The sequence below is a fragment of the Oryzias latipes genome, chromosome 5, assembly GCF_053564925.1.
Source record: "Oryzias latipes strain Hd-rR chromosome 5, Olatipes_Hd-rR_3.1".
Classification (NCBI taxonomy): Eukaryota; Metazoa; Chordata; class Actinopteri; order Beloniformes; family Adrianichthyidae; genus Oryzias; species Oryzias latipes.
In genome coordinates, this window is record NC_136241.1 from 21,927,940 (window position 1) to 21,945,907 (window position 17,968).

A 17,968-nucleotide genomic window follows, 5' to 3' on the forward strand; every position below is an offset into this window, starting at 1 on the left:
CTTTTCTTTTCATTCCAAAAAATGGGCGTTCCAGGAATCCTTCTATGATGACTTTACTTCTTCCATTCATGTGCATCATATTTCCAGTTTTTGATGCCTTTAGCTGTATGATGGAGTCTTTTGTAGGGCTGGGTTTCCCCGCCAAGATACAGAATCTGTTCCATTTTCAAATTTACCATTTGATTTGCTAACTGATTCAACAAGATTTTATTTGGTTGAGGAATTCCTACATTAAAGCTCAACAGTCTGTTTACATTAGAAAAATGCAAGAAATTGCTTCAAACTTTTTTGAATGGACATTTTCTCACTTAATTCAGTTAACCCTTGTGCTATCCTAGGCACTTTAACGTTGGGAGTTGGGTCATCTAGACCCACTAGACAGTGCTCTGAACCTTTTTTCTTCAATGATTTGTGATCTTCACTGGTGTCCTTGGATTACATGAAATCTTTCCACCTTTATCCACCTTTGTCATGGTAGGGAGAACACGCCAATGTAAGGGTGGGGTATCTAAGATAGCACAAGGGTTAAATATATAATTTTTTCTCTCTTACCCTGTCCTAACATGTATAGTCTGCTGCGGTTTTTGCACTTACTTTAAATCCTCCTGAAAGTGTTACTTTGTTATTCCAACATCAATGTTATTCCCACATAAAGAGTACGGTATTTATGTTTTCTTGTTGTTCTTCCACAATGTTTTCCTATTGCAGAAGATAATATTCCAATAAAATATGCCACTTATGACTGCTTGCATTACTAATAGTGAATTTATATTTTTGGCTTAAAAATAATTATTTTATGTATTTTAATTGTAGTTTTTTATGTGTCAATTTTTACCACAGAGCAAAGTTTGAGTTGAGACTAGTTTCACACAGAGTATTGATTGTAGATGTTTTGTTTTTACAGTTAACATTTATTTGGCATCACTGGAATAACAAAAGTAGTCATTGTGGATAAACACATTTTTAATTCTTGTATAAATTAATGCATTCTCCATTTTATTTTTAGAAGAAATAATGTTTTAAAAATGTATGTTTTTTTTTTTACCTTGGAATAACTAACTCTTTTAATATATGTTTATTCTAGCTGTTAGATGCATGAATAGCTTGCTGTAGCGTGCAAATGTGGAGGGGCTTAACTTTCATCTTTCATTGCTCGGAGGCACAAACTAAGCCGTTGTGTTCAGTCTGTTGGGTGAGGTGTGGCCACAGCATTATGGGTTTCGAGTGATTAACTTACATCTACATCAGTGAAACAGATTTATAGTCCCAGCTTTGTGCTGCAGCGTCATTGAAAAGTTCAACATTCCTGTTAAGTCAGGATGAACTTCACCCTGACTTATCTCTGCTTAATGAAGGCTGTCAGGTGGATGGGAAGGAGGATATTTTTGCTTATTAAAAAATATATTTTCGAACCATGCAAGGATGTAGATTTCACTTCTAACTCTCATTAACAGCTCTTTGATTATCTCTGTATGTTCGAGTGAAACTTAAAGACTCACTCCAGTGATATTTGTTTTGGGTGTTTTTAACACGTTCTTGTTGTTGCATGTTTCTCATGATGGAGGACATGCACAAAGAATATTAAAAATTGCATTTCCTGTTGTGAATCAGGAGCAGACGAGAAAATGCCATTTGAAAAAGCTCGTATTTGTGATGTAGAAAATACACAAGGCAGACCACAAGCTCCCTGCTCATCAGAAAGGCTCTACTCTGATGCATCCACAAACAGACGACTAGATCCGTGTGCGTCTTCGTTTTCCTTTTCTGAGCTGCCATCTGGCTCAAAACTGTACGGCTGGATAGCTCCAATGTTGCTCACCATTTTTGATGCACGAGAATGTTGGTTTTGGGTCTGAGGGGTTGTAAGCTAATGGGAACATCATGTTACCTTACAGGAAGCATTTGTGTAAGTCAAGTATCTGTTGCCTTTGGCTGAAGGGCTTGTCCCTGTGGTTAATGTGGTTGCATTTGTCAGGTCTTCTTTACCTGGCTCTGGGTGTGGATCTAACTTTTTACTTATTTTTGTGGCGTCAATGGATGCCGCTTGGTTGCCTCATGGGAGAAATGTCATTAAGTTTTTAGATGCAATTCAGCAGCCAGCAGGTCTCTACACCTCCAATACCTGCCAAGAACAGCCCGCCTTCATCCAGCTGCTCTTTTTATTTGAAAGTTGTGCGTTAAGAAAGGGATTTCCCCTTTAGGAATCTTCCTCAGGATGGAAGGTCTCTATTTTGCATAATGTCTGGTAAACAAAGCTGATGCTTATTAACAATCTGTTTGTTTCACGTGTAAAAGTTATTTTCCTGGGTTCTTTTTCAACCTAGAAGTAAGAGGTCTTGATCTCTAAGGCGCCATTTCATGATGTCATTCAAAAGTCGTGTCTGCGTCTCACCCACGGAAACGAACAACTTCCCAACTTTTGCAAAGATGGATGTGCATACTGTGCACCTTGAATTACTTTGTGTACGAATTTTGCTATACAAATAAACTTGCCTTGCCTTACTGTGCAGATAAAATGAACTAGCTAGCTCTGCAGAGAAAGTGGGTGTTTGTGTTAGCCTGGGGGTGCTGCTGGTACTGCAGACTCTTCCTGGAAGGGGCTGTTCTCACTGGTATGCATCAGCTCACAACCTGCTTGTTTTCCTGGGTTGGGGGGGCTGGGACTCAGAGAGTAGGTTTTTAGAGGAATACTCAGAAATGTGTGAACAGATCAAAATACCACTTTGGGGCTTTCTCTTCATGAGGAATGAACATTATAATACATTTAAAAGCTAAAAAAACTGATTTAGCATGGTGTTGGCCCTTTAAATCCGCTAAAATGTGGAGGGGAACTATTCACACAGAGCAGCAGGGATCTACACCACTGAAGCTTACCTGTATTACAAACATTTGCAGAGTGTTCTCAGCAAAAAGCCTCAACAGAGATCACCGGAACCAATGAGTTAGCAGAAAACCTGATAGAAAAGAGGGCGGTCCAAAAACAGCTGATAGGAAAAAAACTAACCCAGTAAGTCATTTATTTATCGATCACTTCTCTTCACTTTACTTTACTTTACTTTACTTTACTTTACTTCACCGTCTTCTGCTTCATAAGCCAGACTTTTATAGCAGTTACCAAGAAGCAAAGCCCAGCATTGATCCCACAGTTTGATACACCAGGATATTTTTACACTATACAAAGAAGACATATTTGGATGATTAGCCTCAACAGGTGTTAAATTGTTTCCTTTAAACCAAATTCAACTAAAACTAAACCTTCGACCATACATAGATTCAATTTTAGTTTATTTGCAAGTTAAACGATGTCCTGCTTTGTTCAGATCTGATTTGGCTTTTCTTACATCCTAAATGAAAACCGTAGCGAATAGATGCATTAACTACGTTAGTTTTGTCCACTTTTGACTCGTTGTTATTGCTTCAGTAAAGACAAAAATGTCTTTGTGAAAGGATTGAAGTCAAATTTTGGGGGAGATCATCAACACAGTTGGGTAGAAAGCCCCAGATTAGTACTTAATTTTTATTTAAATGTGTCTGTGGGCTTTTAACAGATTAAAATCCTCTCTCTTATCAAGAAGAAGCAATTATCAGCCCTGAACATGTAAATATTTAAATGCCTTGATGCCAAATCTGAAGCTGTTGAAGCTAAAATTCAGATTGTCTCCTTGTTTGTAGTTAAGATCGGTGCAAGTTGGTATTCTGTTTCTGACTATTCAAAGCAAACTGCAGTTGGTGTCTGCCTGCAGCAGAGACGGTTATTAATTCATAATCTGTCATAAATCACAGGATTAGTGCTCATATGGATGAACATCAGATTCATCTATTTAATCGCAGCAGGTGGAGGGTTTGTCAAAGACAGGATTTTAATAGATGGAAATAAATCACATTTTATAAGTCTAGAAAAACAGGTCTAAAATTTATCCCAAATACAATAGGGGATAATTCACTGTGAATGCCATTATTTACTTTCTTTTTTAACTTTTTAAATAAAAGATAAAATTCAAAGAACATCCTCTTGAATTCACAAAAAACAAGATTAAATAAAAGTTCTTCTCACATTGAAATTGGGAAAATAAAAAAGAATTTAAACCCCCTGTAATAAAGAGTCATGAAAATGATCTGCACTTTTTCTTTATTTGAAAAAGCACCTAAACCTGTTCATATCAGACTGCACAAGAGTGACGCAAACTTTGACAAGGAGCTCAGATAATTCCTTGTCAAAGTTTACTTCACTCTTGTCATCATGAAAGGCCACTCCAAGTTGTAATTTGCACCCAAGTATGTTTACAACCACGGTCAGGTTTATATGGGTGCTATGATGAGTCTGTTTTGTGCTTGGAGGCAACCAGGGGATTTCTGCTGAATTCACATAATTGGTCCACTGTAGACCACTGCTGCCGGCTGGCAGGATTGGTCCACAGCACAGTTTAGTGGACATTTGCTGTGATCATTTGACGTGCCAAGGCATGATTACCCCAAAGCTAAGTTGTAAAAATACGTAACACCCCACGATGACTTTCATCAGCCCAAAACGGCTCCATTTAGAACTCAAACTTCAAACAACATCGTGCCCTACAAGCATGACCATTGTGAAAAACCTAAAACACTTTTTTTCCTCCTCCAAACCCACAGGTTTTTCTTCTCTTATTTATTGATGGATGGTAAATCAATGAAAAGAGTGCATACTGCCCCCTACTGTTTGGGTGATGAAACATTTGCACTCAGACTTTGGGAGAAATTAGTTCAGGAGAAGCATCAGTACTGTACAGATGAATTTAGGTGAATACATTCCTTATTTTAAAAAGTTTTTACATTCAACAGTTCATTTCTGGCTCATCTCACAAAAAGAACATTTTGATACTTCACATATGTATTTGTGTTTGACACAAAACTGCAGTTGGGGAGATTTCATTCTTGCAGGTTTTGTCTTGGTTTCATCCAGAGCTGCTTTTTTCTGGTAATCCATTTTGTGTGGCAGGTGTGAAACCTCGCCTGAACCCTGGTCCTCTGTAGAATAAGCGTCTCTGCTTACCTGCGCAGGAACTTCAGAGTGAATACAGAGAGACTTTTCACAGACTAAAGAGAGTAAAAAACAAACTCAAGGAAGCAAATGACGCCAACTGTGTGTATTGCAAAGAAAAAAATGGCCCAAAAAAGTGGGAGTTTGAAAGAAGGTCCATGTGCTTTTTATCTCATTTAGTGAGACTAGCTTGTTTTCTTTCTATTGCTTGTATTGTTTTCAAAGAAATAAAACCTTTGTGTAGCTTAGTATAGCTTGTTTTGGACAATAGCGCCCCTCAAATGAGAACCTGTTGGAACTGCGTGAATTTTTTTCAGGAGGTTTTTCTTTGTGCTGTGAGGGAGAAAAAAACAGATGAAGGGGGATTTTTTTTATTATTATCACAGAGGAAGATGCCTAACAGAATATCCTGATCCGAATGAATCCACATGAAAGCGATGAAAACCTTTGGTGAATTGTTTCCAGAAACACTTTTAGGTTTTAAAAAGGCTGTAACTCCTGCTGAAGACAGCAGCACCAACACAGTTCGGTGAGACATTGGGCTGGGGGCGCACTCCTCTTCTGCCTTTGCCTTTGTGCCTGGCACTTTGGAGATGCTGCCTCCCGTTTACCATGGAGCAGATCTGCTGCTAAGACGACCTTTGATTCTTGTTCTTCTGCTGGGCTCGTGCACCTGAATGCAGCTGAAGGTGGACACATGCCCACCAATATAAGCCATGCTCCAGTTGCTGCTAATTACATTTCCAAGCAGACACAAAGGCTAAGCCGCGTGCCAGACAGGATGAAGGCCCTGAGTTTTTCTGCTTGTCATCTGTGCTATAGGGTTTAAAAATCCCATGGCCTTCATTGTATGTGCAGTCTGATGCATATTCAACCATGCAGTTCAGGAATGCACAACTGTTGAAATGACGCCGCATAAGTGAATCATTGACTTGTTGCAGTGTGTTGGTGATTGGGTTCAGAGTGTGTGTTTGTGTGTTTTCATTGTTGCCTCATGAATGAGGCAGGTGTGTTTGCATAAGGTCGCAGTTGAAGCAAAGATGCGGTCTACCCAGAATCCTTTGCTCTGTGAGCATGAACCACACTGTGAGGAGTACAAAGGCCTTTTTTTCGGACTCCCACCATTAACACATATGTAATGTGCATGTCATGCTTTTAAGGGATTTACGTGGAGCTCTGGCAAAAGTCCAGAGTGCGTCACAACTGACCCACTCATGGATCTGGAATTGGAGCATCACTTCATGGTAACACTGACGTCACAGCCATGTGACCTATTATTGACCAGTAAACTCGAAATGAAAACATGGTGTTAATAATTTAGTTCACTCTTATGACGGTCATTAAAATGAGAGGCACAACAGAGCAGCTAGATGATTAAAATAAACTTATTTTGAAAGAGAAAACATGAAGGAAGAGTGTGAATTAAAAAATAAACTATTGATCAAAGCCATTGATATTGGGTTGATGCGTGTTGAGGGTTGTCTACATAGTGAAAGACGGCGGTAATCATTAATAATATTCTTTAAGCAACAGACTCGTAAGATGTCTGCATAAAATATACCCGTGTCTACAGAAAGTACGTCATTAGTGCTTTTCCTGTGCAGTAAAGGAGCAGAGGGTTTTCTTCACTCTCAACATTGCTGTGCATGCTTTCTGTCCATTTTTGAATTTTGCAATTTAGTGAATATAATAAGGCAAAGAATGTTTTACTTCCAGTTTGTCTGTGTGGATCAGGTGTTAACACTTCGGGAACCCAAAATTGTAAGCCATTTGATTATTCTAGTTTTATTTAAGACTCCTTTTTCTTCATTTGTGCCGTGTTGCATTTGCCCTTCAACTCAAACCACTGGAACTACTATCCTTCCCGTCCATCTTAAAACTTGGATGTGAAACAACAACATTCTTATGTTTTTCTCTTCGAAACTGCTTCAAATTCTCCTTTCTACCAAAAGTGAACTGGTTTTAGTTCACGTTTTGGCTCGTTCCTCTTTGGTGCCTAAAATGTCAAGTCATTACATTATCTATTCGTTTGTCTGCACTTTATTGTTATAGAAAAATAAGGATTGTTTCTTTCCAGGTGATTTGGCGTCTCAAAGGCCAAACATACAACATCTTCTGAAGAATGAGATTCTGTGTTTCAACTGTAACTCCGCCTCCAACTGTTGGCCTAACCATCATGAAGGGGTTATTACTCTGGGCCAGCCGGTTGGTGCCTGTTGAGAAGCAGTTTTCAGAGCTACGAGTCCAAGCTTAGGCAGTGATTAGCCAAAGAAGGGATGCTAAGTCAGCCTTCCAGACTAGAACTAGATACAGCTTGGTGGAAAAGGGGCTTAAAAAGTCTACATGTATCTCAACTCAGACATTCAAAAAGCTCATTTCACTACCAAATGTGTGGGTTTCATTAGAACTTAGATTTTTGTGCCCTGGTTGACCATTTTCCCTCCTGATTCAACCCTTGGCACTCCATTCAGTTTCATCCGTCTTCATTCATTCATCCACATTCTCTAGGATCATTTCCATTTTTTCCTTTGTGCGTGAATGAAGCTGGGGTCTCTGGAAGGCCCTCAGGGCTACAGAGAGTGGAGGAGCTTTGGGGCAATGCTCTGCATGAGAAGACGAGATCTCCATTGAAGAATGAGACGCAAACACACACGCAGACCTGCTGTGAAACCGTAAAACTCTTACGCCTCATCCCCAGCTTTAATCCTCTCTTCTGTTTAATGCACATCCAAACCTACTGAGCTCTCATTATGAACTTAAATCGTGGCGGTAGCTGCTTTTTCCTGCTGTGCATCTGATCCTTAGAGCAGCTGAGATGTATGTTATTTACTTTGTTGTTGTTGCAGAAGTAAAATCCAGAAATATATTAGAATGTTCCGAAAAGCAGAACCAGGTAAAGTCGGAGCTTAGCGCTAAATATACTGACAGTAAGTTCCTAAAAGGAGTTCAACTATAAATGTTAATTAGGTAAAAACAGGCCTTTATGCAAAGATCAATCTACTGTCATCATTTAAATGAAAGATTGTAATGTTCCTAACGCAACATAATGATATGAATGAAAGCTGTATCTGCATGGTTTGCTGAACCACTGGTCTTGCAGCCGCCTCTGCAGCCGCCCTGCTGCCATCATTAAACTGGTAGATCTAGCTGTGCAGCTAAACTTCTCAAATTTTAACTAAAAAGGGCCACGCGTGTTTTATCAGGACCAGTCATGAATGTTGCTGTATACATTATTTTAATGCATTGCTAAAGTCCCACTTCAACTACATTTTGATCTTTTGTAAAAGCGTTCATAGTGTTCTTTTAATGAGGGTTATGCCGTTTTTAGCCAAAATCAAAAACCCTGTAATTTATTTTTTTTAAACGAATTTTTTGCTGAGCGGCGGCTTTTTATCAGAAATTCAGCTTTAAGTTGTGGGCCAGACAATTGGCACTGAAGTAAGCCTCCACTGATATTGCATCATCCCTTTTTAGTACGCTCTCTCTACCGGGATCTTACAGCCCCTCACAACCCTAACCTAACATTACAGGTGAAACAAAAATGGCGAGCAATTAAGGAGCTATCCAGCTGTACAGTTGAGCCAGATGCCAGCTAAAACGAGAGGAAAAAAAGACGTACATGGATCTATTTGTCTGCAAGTGGATGCATCAGAATGGAGTGGAGCAGTGAGATTTTGGCCCACTGCATTACAAATGAGAACTTTTTCAAACTGCCTGTTTCAATCTGCTCCAGAATAAAGAAATACTCAGAAAATGCAGCTATATGTTCTTCATTATGAGAAAAATGCGGCGTAATCATTATTAAAAGGCCACTATAAATGTTTTAAAACAGATCAAAAAATTATAATTTTTACTCAGGTCTTCAAATCAATAAAAGGCAAACTTTTAAAACATTAAAAAATGATTGTAATTGGAAAAAAGCTTTGAAAACTTATGTTCTTGGTTTTTTCATTCCCCCCTCAAATGTTGTAAACTGGATTTTAGGACGTTTCTAGGGTTGATGTTTCACTTGTTCCATGAGCGCATACACACTCCTCAGACGTGCCGGACTGTTTTCAGTTTGCATGTTTTTGCATGCACTTGTCTCTAAGGTAGACAGAGGTGGGGGCAGGGTGGGGCTGCCTCCCCCTTCTTTGTGCCCTTTGTTAGGGAGGAGCCAACCAGAGCTTATCACACAAAGGTGGGAGTCTCTGGACGTGCCGGTTGGAGTAGAGGAGGGGGATGTTGAGATTAAAGAGGGCTTTTTTTCCTCTGGAAAACAGCTGGTGCTGATGGCGGAGTGGATCAGCTGAAGGACAGGTGAGTGGGTGTGGCTGGGGTTAGCGCCTTCCATCTGTGAGACTAGATGATGGTCCATCTGATTAAGGTGGTCACCTGGTTCTTCTGATAAGGTATGGCGTCTTAAAGAAGTTCCCTTTGGTGCATGGAGACCTGCAGGTGCTGGAAAGTTGCTATTTTTCCTTGTTTTGGGTTTTTATGCAATACGATGGAAACTGAATGTCCTTCAGGGAGCCTTCACTGCAGTTTCTTGAGTTTCTTGATGGCATGAGAGCCTGTTTTTTTTTTTACTTGTGTGTGCATGCGTGTAGTGAATCCGAAGCATAAAAGCAGCATTTTGAAGCCCGGCCAGTAAACTGTCGCCAAGTGGCAGCCCTGAAAGCTGCTGGGGAAGAATGAATACTCAGTTTCCGTAGAAACGCCCTTTTCTCAGGACAGGTCCCTCTAAATCGACTCACCCCCCCTCAACTCCATTTGAATGCTCTTGGGGAGGGATCTGCTGTGGGAAAGGGGGAGGGTTTCTATGGAAGGCCAAAGACGAATGCAGGACAGGCGTGCTGAAGTTTCCGACTGGCTGCAGGACTGCGATGACGGACCGGCCGTCCTGGGACATCTGAGACCCTCTCACTTCATTTGAGGTGGGAGGAAAGCTAATGCTGCTGGGAAAAAAGTAAAGCTTTCTTTATAAGTGAATATTTTTTAGTTTTGTTGTGGAGTAAAGGTATGTAGAAGTGAAACCGAAGAGGACACAATTGTTGCTTCAAAAATGGTCGGAATCCAAAAAAATACTTTAATGACAGCAGTGTTGATAGTTCATATTTTTCCTGAAAGTTTAATAAAAAGAAATGTTTTTTAATTACCGGTATCTGTCGGTGTTTGTAACAGAAAATGCACAATAACTTTGAGTGCATTGAAACCAGCAATGATAATACTGAACAATGCCAAGAATTTTAGATCTGAGGCAACAATGTGAGGTTAAAGCTGCATGCTAACTTAGCTAAAAGCGCACGAAAGCTGAAAAGAAGCAACACGTGCAAAATAATGTACTAAATATAAGAAAATAGCAGCTATGTTAATCTGGCGGAGTCGACTGAAGGCCACGACAGAATGCTAGCCATTTCTGAGATGCTACATTACTAAACAGGCTAAAATTTCGAAATTAGTTGTGAGATGGCTAAAAAGACAATGTTGTCATTGAAAAGAAAAATGTCTATCTTGAAAAATGCAAAATAAATGCTTGGAGCCAAAACTGAAACGTAAAACTGCTGAGCATTGTTAAAAATGCTGCGTATATTTAAAAACCGAATTGTAAATTACACAAGAAAAAAACAAGAAAGTCCAAAAGACGACTAAAAACCAAAACCGTATTGCTAACTTGCAAGTAAGTTTGGACAAAATAAACCTGAAAACTTAGAACTATAAATTAAATGATAAATACTAAACTAGCTTAAAAACTCTTGCTTGTTAAAAAAAGATGAATAGTTAAAACAGCTTTTTACCTAATTGACAAAGAAAACTGGTAACTAAAAGTTTTTTTTAACTCAGCCTAAATTGTTAAATAGGAGGTTTGAGTGATGACTATAATGACGAAAAGAGAATATTTGCTAAAAAATAAAAACTTTAACAAAAAAGCTCCACTTAAACCCCAAAACTGAAATGGAAAATGATAAATTAGAAAATGTGTAAAAGGGTAAAAAAGGTTCAAAACGGATAAGTCTCACTTATTTCTGAATCTTTTTAGAGTATTTTCTAAGTTTTTTGTAAATGAATGAAGAGATAAAAAAGTGAGATCAAATCTTAAATTGGATTTGATCAAAATACTCTATTAAAATCTGTAAACAGAACCTAATCAAAAATAAGTGTGTTTTAGTAGTTTTAGTGTTTTGGGGATCTCAAAGGGCAGCTGTTACTGAAGATCTGTTTTACTATTTGATTTAAGTTGAACCCTTAAAGTAAAAAAAAGGTTTAAAATAATATTCACAAAACTTAAAAGTTTGAACATTTTGAAAGTAATTGAGATTTTTTTAAGCAAACCACTTCAATGGTAATAATGAAAGTCTGCAGCATTTAAGCCAAGGAATGAGCTTTAGCAGTAAAGGTTGATATTTTTTATTTGGACTTACCATTGGTTTGTTGCTTAGTGTAAAGTGGCTAAAGTCAATCATATGATAATAAAAGACTAAAAAGAGTTTGATCCCAACTGTTTTCATAAACATAGAATCTTTAGAAGCAAAGACAAATGGGAGGTTAGACTGGTAGAAAAATCAGAATTACAGTAAATTACAGATCTTTGCACAAAACTGAAATAGTTGCAGCGGTTTCCCTAAGTCTATCGTGTTTAATTTATTTCACTACTGTTTATTTGTATTTGAAAAGAAAATTCAAAAATGGTTCTCATTCAAATGCAGCCTCTGCAGAGTGAAATAAAACACATACAGAGTAAATGTTAAGTGGAGGCCATCAAGTGTTAGAAAGGATGGGATCAAATTCATTTTTGCTTGTTCAAATTGCACTTGAGTTCACAGGTCTGTTTATTTTTGCTGCTGTGTGTGTGTCATGCTGCAGGTTTGGGTGAGAGTTAGTGACGATGAAGCTGCTGTTTTTGTCAGTGATGCTCCCAACTCTTCTCTGTGACAGAGCTGCCTTCTTTTTCTTTAGCACTTTCATTGTTGGCACGCTTGAAGTTTAAAATCCTGAAACTATGAAGTAAACGACAGCCTAAAATGCAAAGATCTCTTGGAATCCGCCTCTGATCGTAAAGTTTGATCATGACGATTTCTGCAAAATGTGAGCTATAAGGAAAGCCTCAGCTGCAAGTGAACTGACGTGGAACAGCGGATGTTGCTGTAGTCGTGGTGTCTTTAATGTTCAGATGTTCAGGTCCAGTTGGATTATTTCCACTGGTTCAGCCGTTTGTGATCTTTGCTGCTTTCTGAACTGTTGTTTAATGCGTCTCACTAGAATCTGTTCTTGGGCCAAATCAGGTGTTTTGAACAAAAAAAAAATCCCTTTATTCCAGACCTGCTGTGATTGGCTCATGGAAGCACATAAAACGCTTCCATCGCTGAGACTTTGAATTGAAACCAGTCTGTAAAAATTGATCAGTAAATCAGTCAGAATAGTTTTAGAACTTTGTTGTCATGGTTACATTTATAACCAATAAAGCCCAGATGATACTGTGTTTGGGATTAGGGATGGTTGTTATTGCTGATTCTGAATCAATTCAATTCCAATTCACAAAGTCACATTTTACTTATCTTTATTCATTCTTTACATTTCATTCAAAATTGCTGCAGGGCAGCCTAACGCTTCCTGCTGGGGTCAGAGGTCACAGGGTTCTGTAATCCGTGTACAGACCTCTCAGTGAGGTTTTTTGACCTCTGAACTGTGTTAACAGCATTAAAGGTGGTGGAGCTTTCAACACATTTACGTTTTTAAAGTCCTTCCAGGGTCCAAATGGGCCCTGAAAGCTATACTGCTGCACAGTTAATCAGTGTGCAGAACCTCTCTCAAGTTCTGTTTGTTCTGCAGAAACAGAAAATGTTTTTCTGGCTGTGTTTGGACGTGGTTGTGGTGGGGAATCTCACAGAGAATCTGTTTTGTGTACTCAGAATCTGCTGCACGGGTCAGAACCGCTAAACTCACACAGACCCGCAGGTCGTTAACCCGCAGTGACGCAGTCATAAAAAAAAGACTTGAGGTCACCAGAACGGAGAGCAAATGCTCCACCTCTGCACCTTTGAAAGACCTAAACATGAAGCAGGCCTCTGTTCAGACTCCCCCCTCCCCTTCACTGTTGAAAGTTCTGCTCTCCTTCTGCAGTTCCTCTATGGAGAATCAATGATTCATGAGTGGTTGGAGCCATTTCAGAAGTGTCAGACGAGGCTCAGACAGTGAATGAAGTCCAGTCGGGCACCTCGGTGTGCTCACTGCCCCCTCCAGCATAGATTGATGTTCATTATGCTGCAGATCAATCAGGGGCGACACACTAACCCACTATACTCACCCCCGACCTCCGGTCCTGGGGGGCAGACACACTCTGATCGGATCTGTGGCTCATTTCTGTTTCAGAAATTTTACAGTCACCGATGAGTCCATCTGCAAAGACCCACAGCTGCCCTCGCACATGCTGGTCCGATGATCAATGAAACACCTCATTGATCAGAAGCTGATTGATGTTGGATTCACGCTGGTTTGGAAGATTTCCCTGAACTGATTGGTGTTGATGTCATTGTAATGAACGAATGGACTGCAGACCTGCTCTGCTGTCGTCCTGTTCAGTTTAAAAACCAAAGCACTGAAGCTGGGAGGCGTTCCTGCTCAGACATCAGGATGACAGAAGAACTTCTTCTTGGGAAATGAATACCTTGTTTTTAATTGGAGACAAGTCCAGCCACTGGGTGTTTAATCAAGGTCTGAAGCATTTACAGAGATAGTTTTATGAAAGTGACCAACAAATGAGGTTTTTGACAAGGAAAAACTGTGTCAGAGTCACAATCTAAATTAAACCGTGCCTTTTTTATATTGTCAGATAAAAATGAGACCTGCATTTTGGATCATATGGAGGCTTGATTCCGCAGGTTTGCAGTAAAACAAAACCTAATTTGAATAAACTCTGAAGAAAGTAAACAAAGAGGAGGGTCAGATCTTTCCTGTCCTGTGCTCGCATTGCCCATGAAGATCAGAGGCTGAGCCTGGATAACACACAGGTTATACACTTTTCATGGGTTTATCATGTACCAACAAAGGAAAACAGAGCAACTTGTAGATGATAGAACTATGTTAGTAAAGCGCGCTTATGTTTTCCTTTATGGTCTGTCTTAAGCATCATGTTGTTGTCGTTTTGGTTTGGTGGGCTTCACGAAATCAGGAAAACTTGTGATCTGTGATCAGTATTGCGACGACAATAGGACTTGCGATACATTAAAAAAAAGTAAAACAAACAAATACATCATTTCCGCTTCACTACGACAGGTTTGTTTAAATATAAGTCATCATAAATTGTACTCCAATTTGCCCACGTCTACATGGGAGGCAGGCATCTAACATGAAACAGCTCAACAATGTGATTAGTCAAATGCATAAAGGGCTCAGTTTTATTTGTTAAATACTTCAAGTCTGATGGCAATGAATGAATTTATGGTGCAGGCCTAGGCTGCGTGGTTGGTCGATGCATGTACTTAAAGGGCACTCAAGGGGACCAGGATTCTCATGTTTGATTTGCACCAGGGCAGGGCAGCAGACTATCCAAAGCAACAAACTTTGGTGCCAATCAAAGCTGGCATTGTAAAAGTACCTTTTAGCTATAGGTAAACATTTAGTAATCACAGCAGATCCGTTAATGATCCGTTAGATCAGTTAATGAGGGCAATTTTCCACGGCACACTTGACCATCTCCCACGGCACACTAGTGTGCCGCGGCACACTGGTTGAAAAACACTGCTCTAACCTGGCATGGTTAGGAAAATTTTTCCAAGAACACATAATGAAGCCATCCCATCAGCCAAATAATAAGCAAATTTTGGTCTTAGATGTACTCTGGTAGGAGCTTTCCGGTCTAAGTGTAACCTCAGTCATTAAAAAATCTTACTGAGACCTTACTGAAACAAGAAGACACCAGGTGTTTGTCTGAAACATTTCCTTTTTTCATCTGCGCTTACGAGTGCTTTGGGGAAAAACCTGAAAGTTTATGCACACAGAAAGGATCAGTGATGAGACTTCAAAGATGCTGGAGGACAACAGGTGTGAAGCTTTGAGCCACGCATGGCCCACCATAGTCCTTCATGAAGCCTTTTTGCAGGTTTGGACAGGTTGAGAATGTCAGAAGATGGGATGCTCTTCTTGTTTGTCTGGCTCTTGTCTTAAACTTGTCTTTTGTTGTTTTTAAACGGAGTCACCTTAGCTGAACTGCAGTGCCTCGTGGACTTGGACTTGCAGCACATCGGCTTCACATTCCTCCTCGGCGAGCTGCTATTTAAAACTGCTGCTGCCCCCTCCATGCCAGACCTCAAACCCTTGTTTTCATACCTCCCTGCCCTGCAATACCCCTCCTGCTTTGTGGTCTTTCTGTTTTTCCTCTAGCTGACCTTGGTTACATAAATGAACGTCTGATCCTCCTTCCTCGCTGCTGTTGGTTTTTGTTCTCCTAATCCTTCCCTCCTGGATCCTGTGAGGGATCTGTAGGCAGTGGGCTGTTCCCATGCTGGGGCAGCTGGGGAAGAGCTGACCGTCAGCACTGGAGTAGTACTTGCTGCTGTCGGTGGGTCAACTGTTCACACGTTCTCTGGCAGTTTTCCAGCTGCATGCACTTAAACCTAAAAATTGGAAACTTTAACAAAAAAAAAAGTAAAAGTGAAAGAATATTTTCATCCTCTCAATTTTATTTGTGAATTTATTAATATGGGTTTGATCAGGCTAACGTAACTAAGAGCTTAACGACAGCTGAAAGGTTGTTCTGTTTTCCTTTGAGAAATGTTCCTCCGTCATTCTGGAGATGAAGACAGAGATAATACCGTGTTTTCCTTTTTCTTTTGTTTGGTATCACAGCATGAAGCAGCTGGCGGATAAAAACCTTGCAGAGTCCACCTCTGTCTTTCTGCCTCACACAGACAAGGTGACTTTCGGGGCGTCTGGGACTCCGCCTGCAAACACAGCTATATAATCAAATCATGTCATTTAGTCGCCCTCTGTTTTTATGACGGCAGTTTGTTCTTCTCATGCTCTGAAGTCAGAAAAAGACAAGAGAGCCATGAAGGGGAAGAGCTCTGCTGCCCGTGTCCTTGTTCCTTTGAAGACTCCTGCATCGTCTGTGCTTTATCAGACTCCACGCAGAATCTCAATCACAACCCCTCTGCTTCCTCGACTTTCATCGTCCTTCGAGGTTTTGTTACGGTCCAGCTCTGATGTGGGTCTGAAAGCAGCTCTTTTTTTGTCACACTTTGATGATTCATGGTGGGTTGTTGACCATTAAGCCTCCAGTTCTCCAAGAGATGTTTTGGACCCATAACTTTTTATAGTGCCATTTTTCCTCTTGTTGGTCATACATGTGTGCTCCTTATTACCAGTTCTTTTGTCTTCAGGTGCTGTTCTACAGATCTGTAACCCTTGTGCTATCCTAGGCACTTTAACATTGGGAGTTGGGTCATCTAGACCCACTAGACAGTGCGCTGAACCATTTTCCTTCAATGATTTGTGATCTTCACTGGTGTCCATGGATTACATGAAATCTTTCCACCTTTGTCATGGTAGGGAGAACACGTCAATGGAAGGGTGGGGTCATCTAAGATAGCACAAAGGTTAAACGTGCTGCAACCTCTGATCAAGAACCAACAGTGCTAAATTCAGAAAAATTCCTACTGCTTTTATCTCAAATCAGTAAAAACAACTAGTAACAACTTTTTTGAAAGAGCAGGTGATCTGATTTTAACTCATTCATGAAATAACTTATTTGCACCGTGTAATCCAGGACACCACTTTATATTTTTTTAAGGGCTGCACGATAAGAGGAAAACTTGCGATATGTGAAATTGGTGATTAATATTGCGATAACGATATAATTTGCGGTATATAAACAAAGGGCAAAACAACCAAAAACATCATTCCCATTCCATTGTTACAATTTAAAAATTATACTCCAAATGTCGGCGAACATCTAACATAACAGGGCTCCATCTGATTGGTCATCAACGTGAAGGGGTCCATCTGATTGGTAAAATGCATAAAGGGATTTATTTGTTGCCATATAAGTTGCCATTAGATTGTTTAAGCACATTTAAGGTAACCATTTATTGCAATTTTCGCTGTCTTTTGTGACATGCATATTGCACAGTGATAATGATAAATTTGCGGTATATTGTGCAGGCCTAATTTTTTTAATACTAAATAAATTCAGGCATGACTGGGTTACCTTTGTCCAATATCAATGTCTCTTGTGCTAATTAAGGTAGCAAAAAAAAACTGTGATATTTTTGCTTCTGATCATACTTTGATTCTTCTGGTTCACTGGAAGCGTTCCAGATCAAAGTAGAATCTCAGGCTCAGGTTCTTTAGCCATGCTTTGATTAAAGTAGGTTTACGGGAGGTGCGTGGGCTGTCAAGGTTGCATATCCTGGAAGAAAATCTGTTTTTTTCTTTTTTGGAGGAGGAGGAAAAAGAAGGTCTGAGGATGTTCCTAAGGAAAAGTTCCCACATCTCTGCAGTAAAGTGGAAAACTTCAAGTCCATGTGAGTGTTTAATCAGATAAAAGAATGGCCAGCTTCAAAGGCACCTGCTAAAACCTGGCAGTAGTTTTGCAGATGTGGAGGCTCAGAGGTTCAGGTAACTGTGGTTTGGGAAAGAGCAGCTACACCTCAGAGGAGCAAGTCAGAGCAAAGCAAACAGGGTTTTTTGATGCTTTTCAGCTCATCAAAGGTGTAGTTGCTTTGATTGGTTAAAGGTGGAGATTTCTGTGTCTTAACTGTTTCCATGTAAAATAATTTAGCTCATTTTAGCCCACAGTCCTGTGGGAAAGGGTACAAAGTATTAAATACTCAAGTTTTTACTGTTTCCATTTACCTGTAATTCAGATTTATTTAAGGGTTTCCACATATTAACATCTGAATATTTTAGCAATATATCAGGTACTGAAGTGGCATCACATTTGTGTAAACTTTATTTTCATCATTTCTTTTGTAG

General features: G+C 39.8%; 1 protein-coding gene across 4 annotated transcripts in view; it reads left to right on the forward strand.

Moving 5' to 3' along the window:
• The window catches only part of plxnb1b (plexin b1b), a 64,638-nt gene that overhangs the window by 1,154 nt on the left and 45,516 nt on the right, over positions 1-17,968 (forward strand). Inside the window, exon 1 of one of the 4 annotated variants that reach the window (XM_078947483.1) lies at positions 9,158-9,316. The exons of 1 other annotated variant lie outside the window; for it this stretch is intronic. The gene's annotated coding sequence lies outside the window, so the exon portion shown is untranslated. Of the gene's footprint in view, positions 1-9,157; positions 9,317-9,805; positions 9,966-17,968 lie in introns of those variants that run through there. 2 more of the 4 variants (XM_011475203.4, XM_011475202.4) reach the window with 2 other exon arrangements.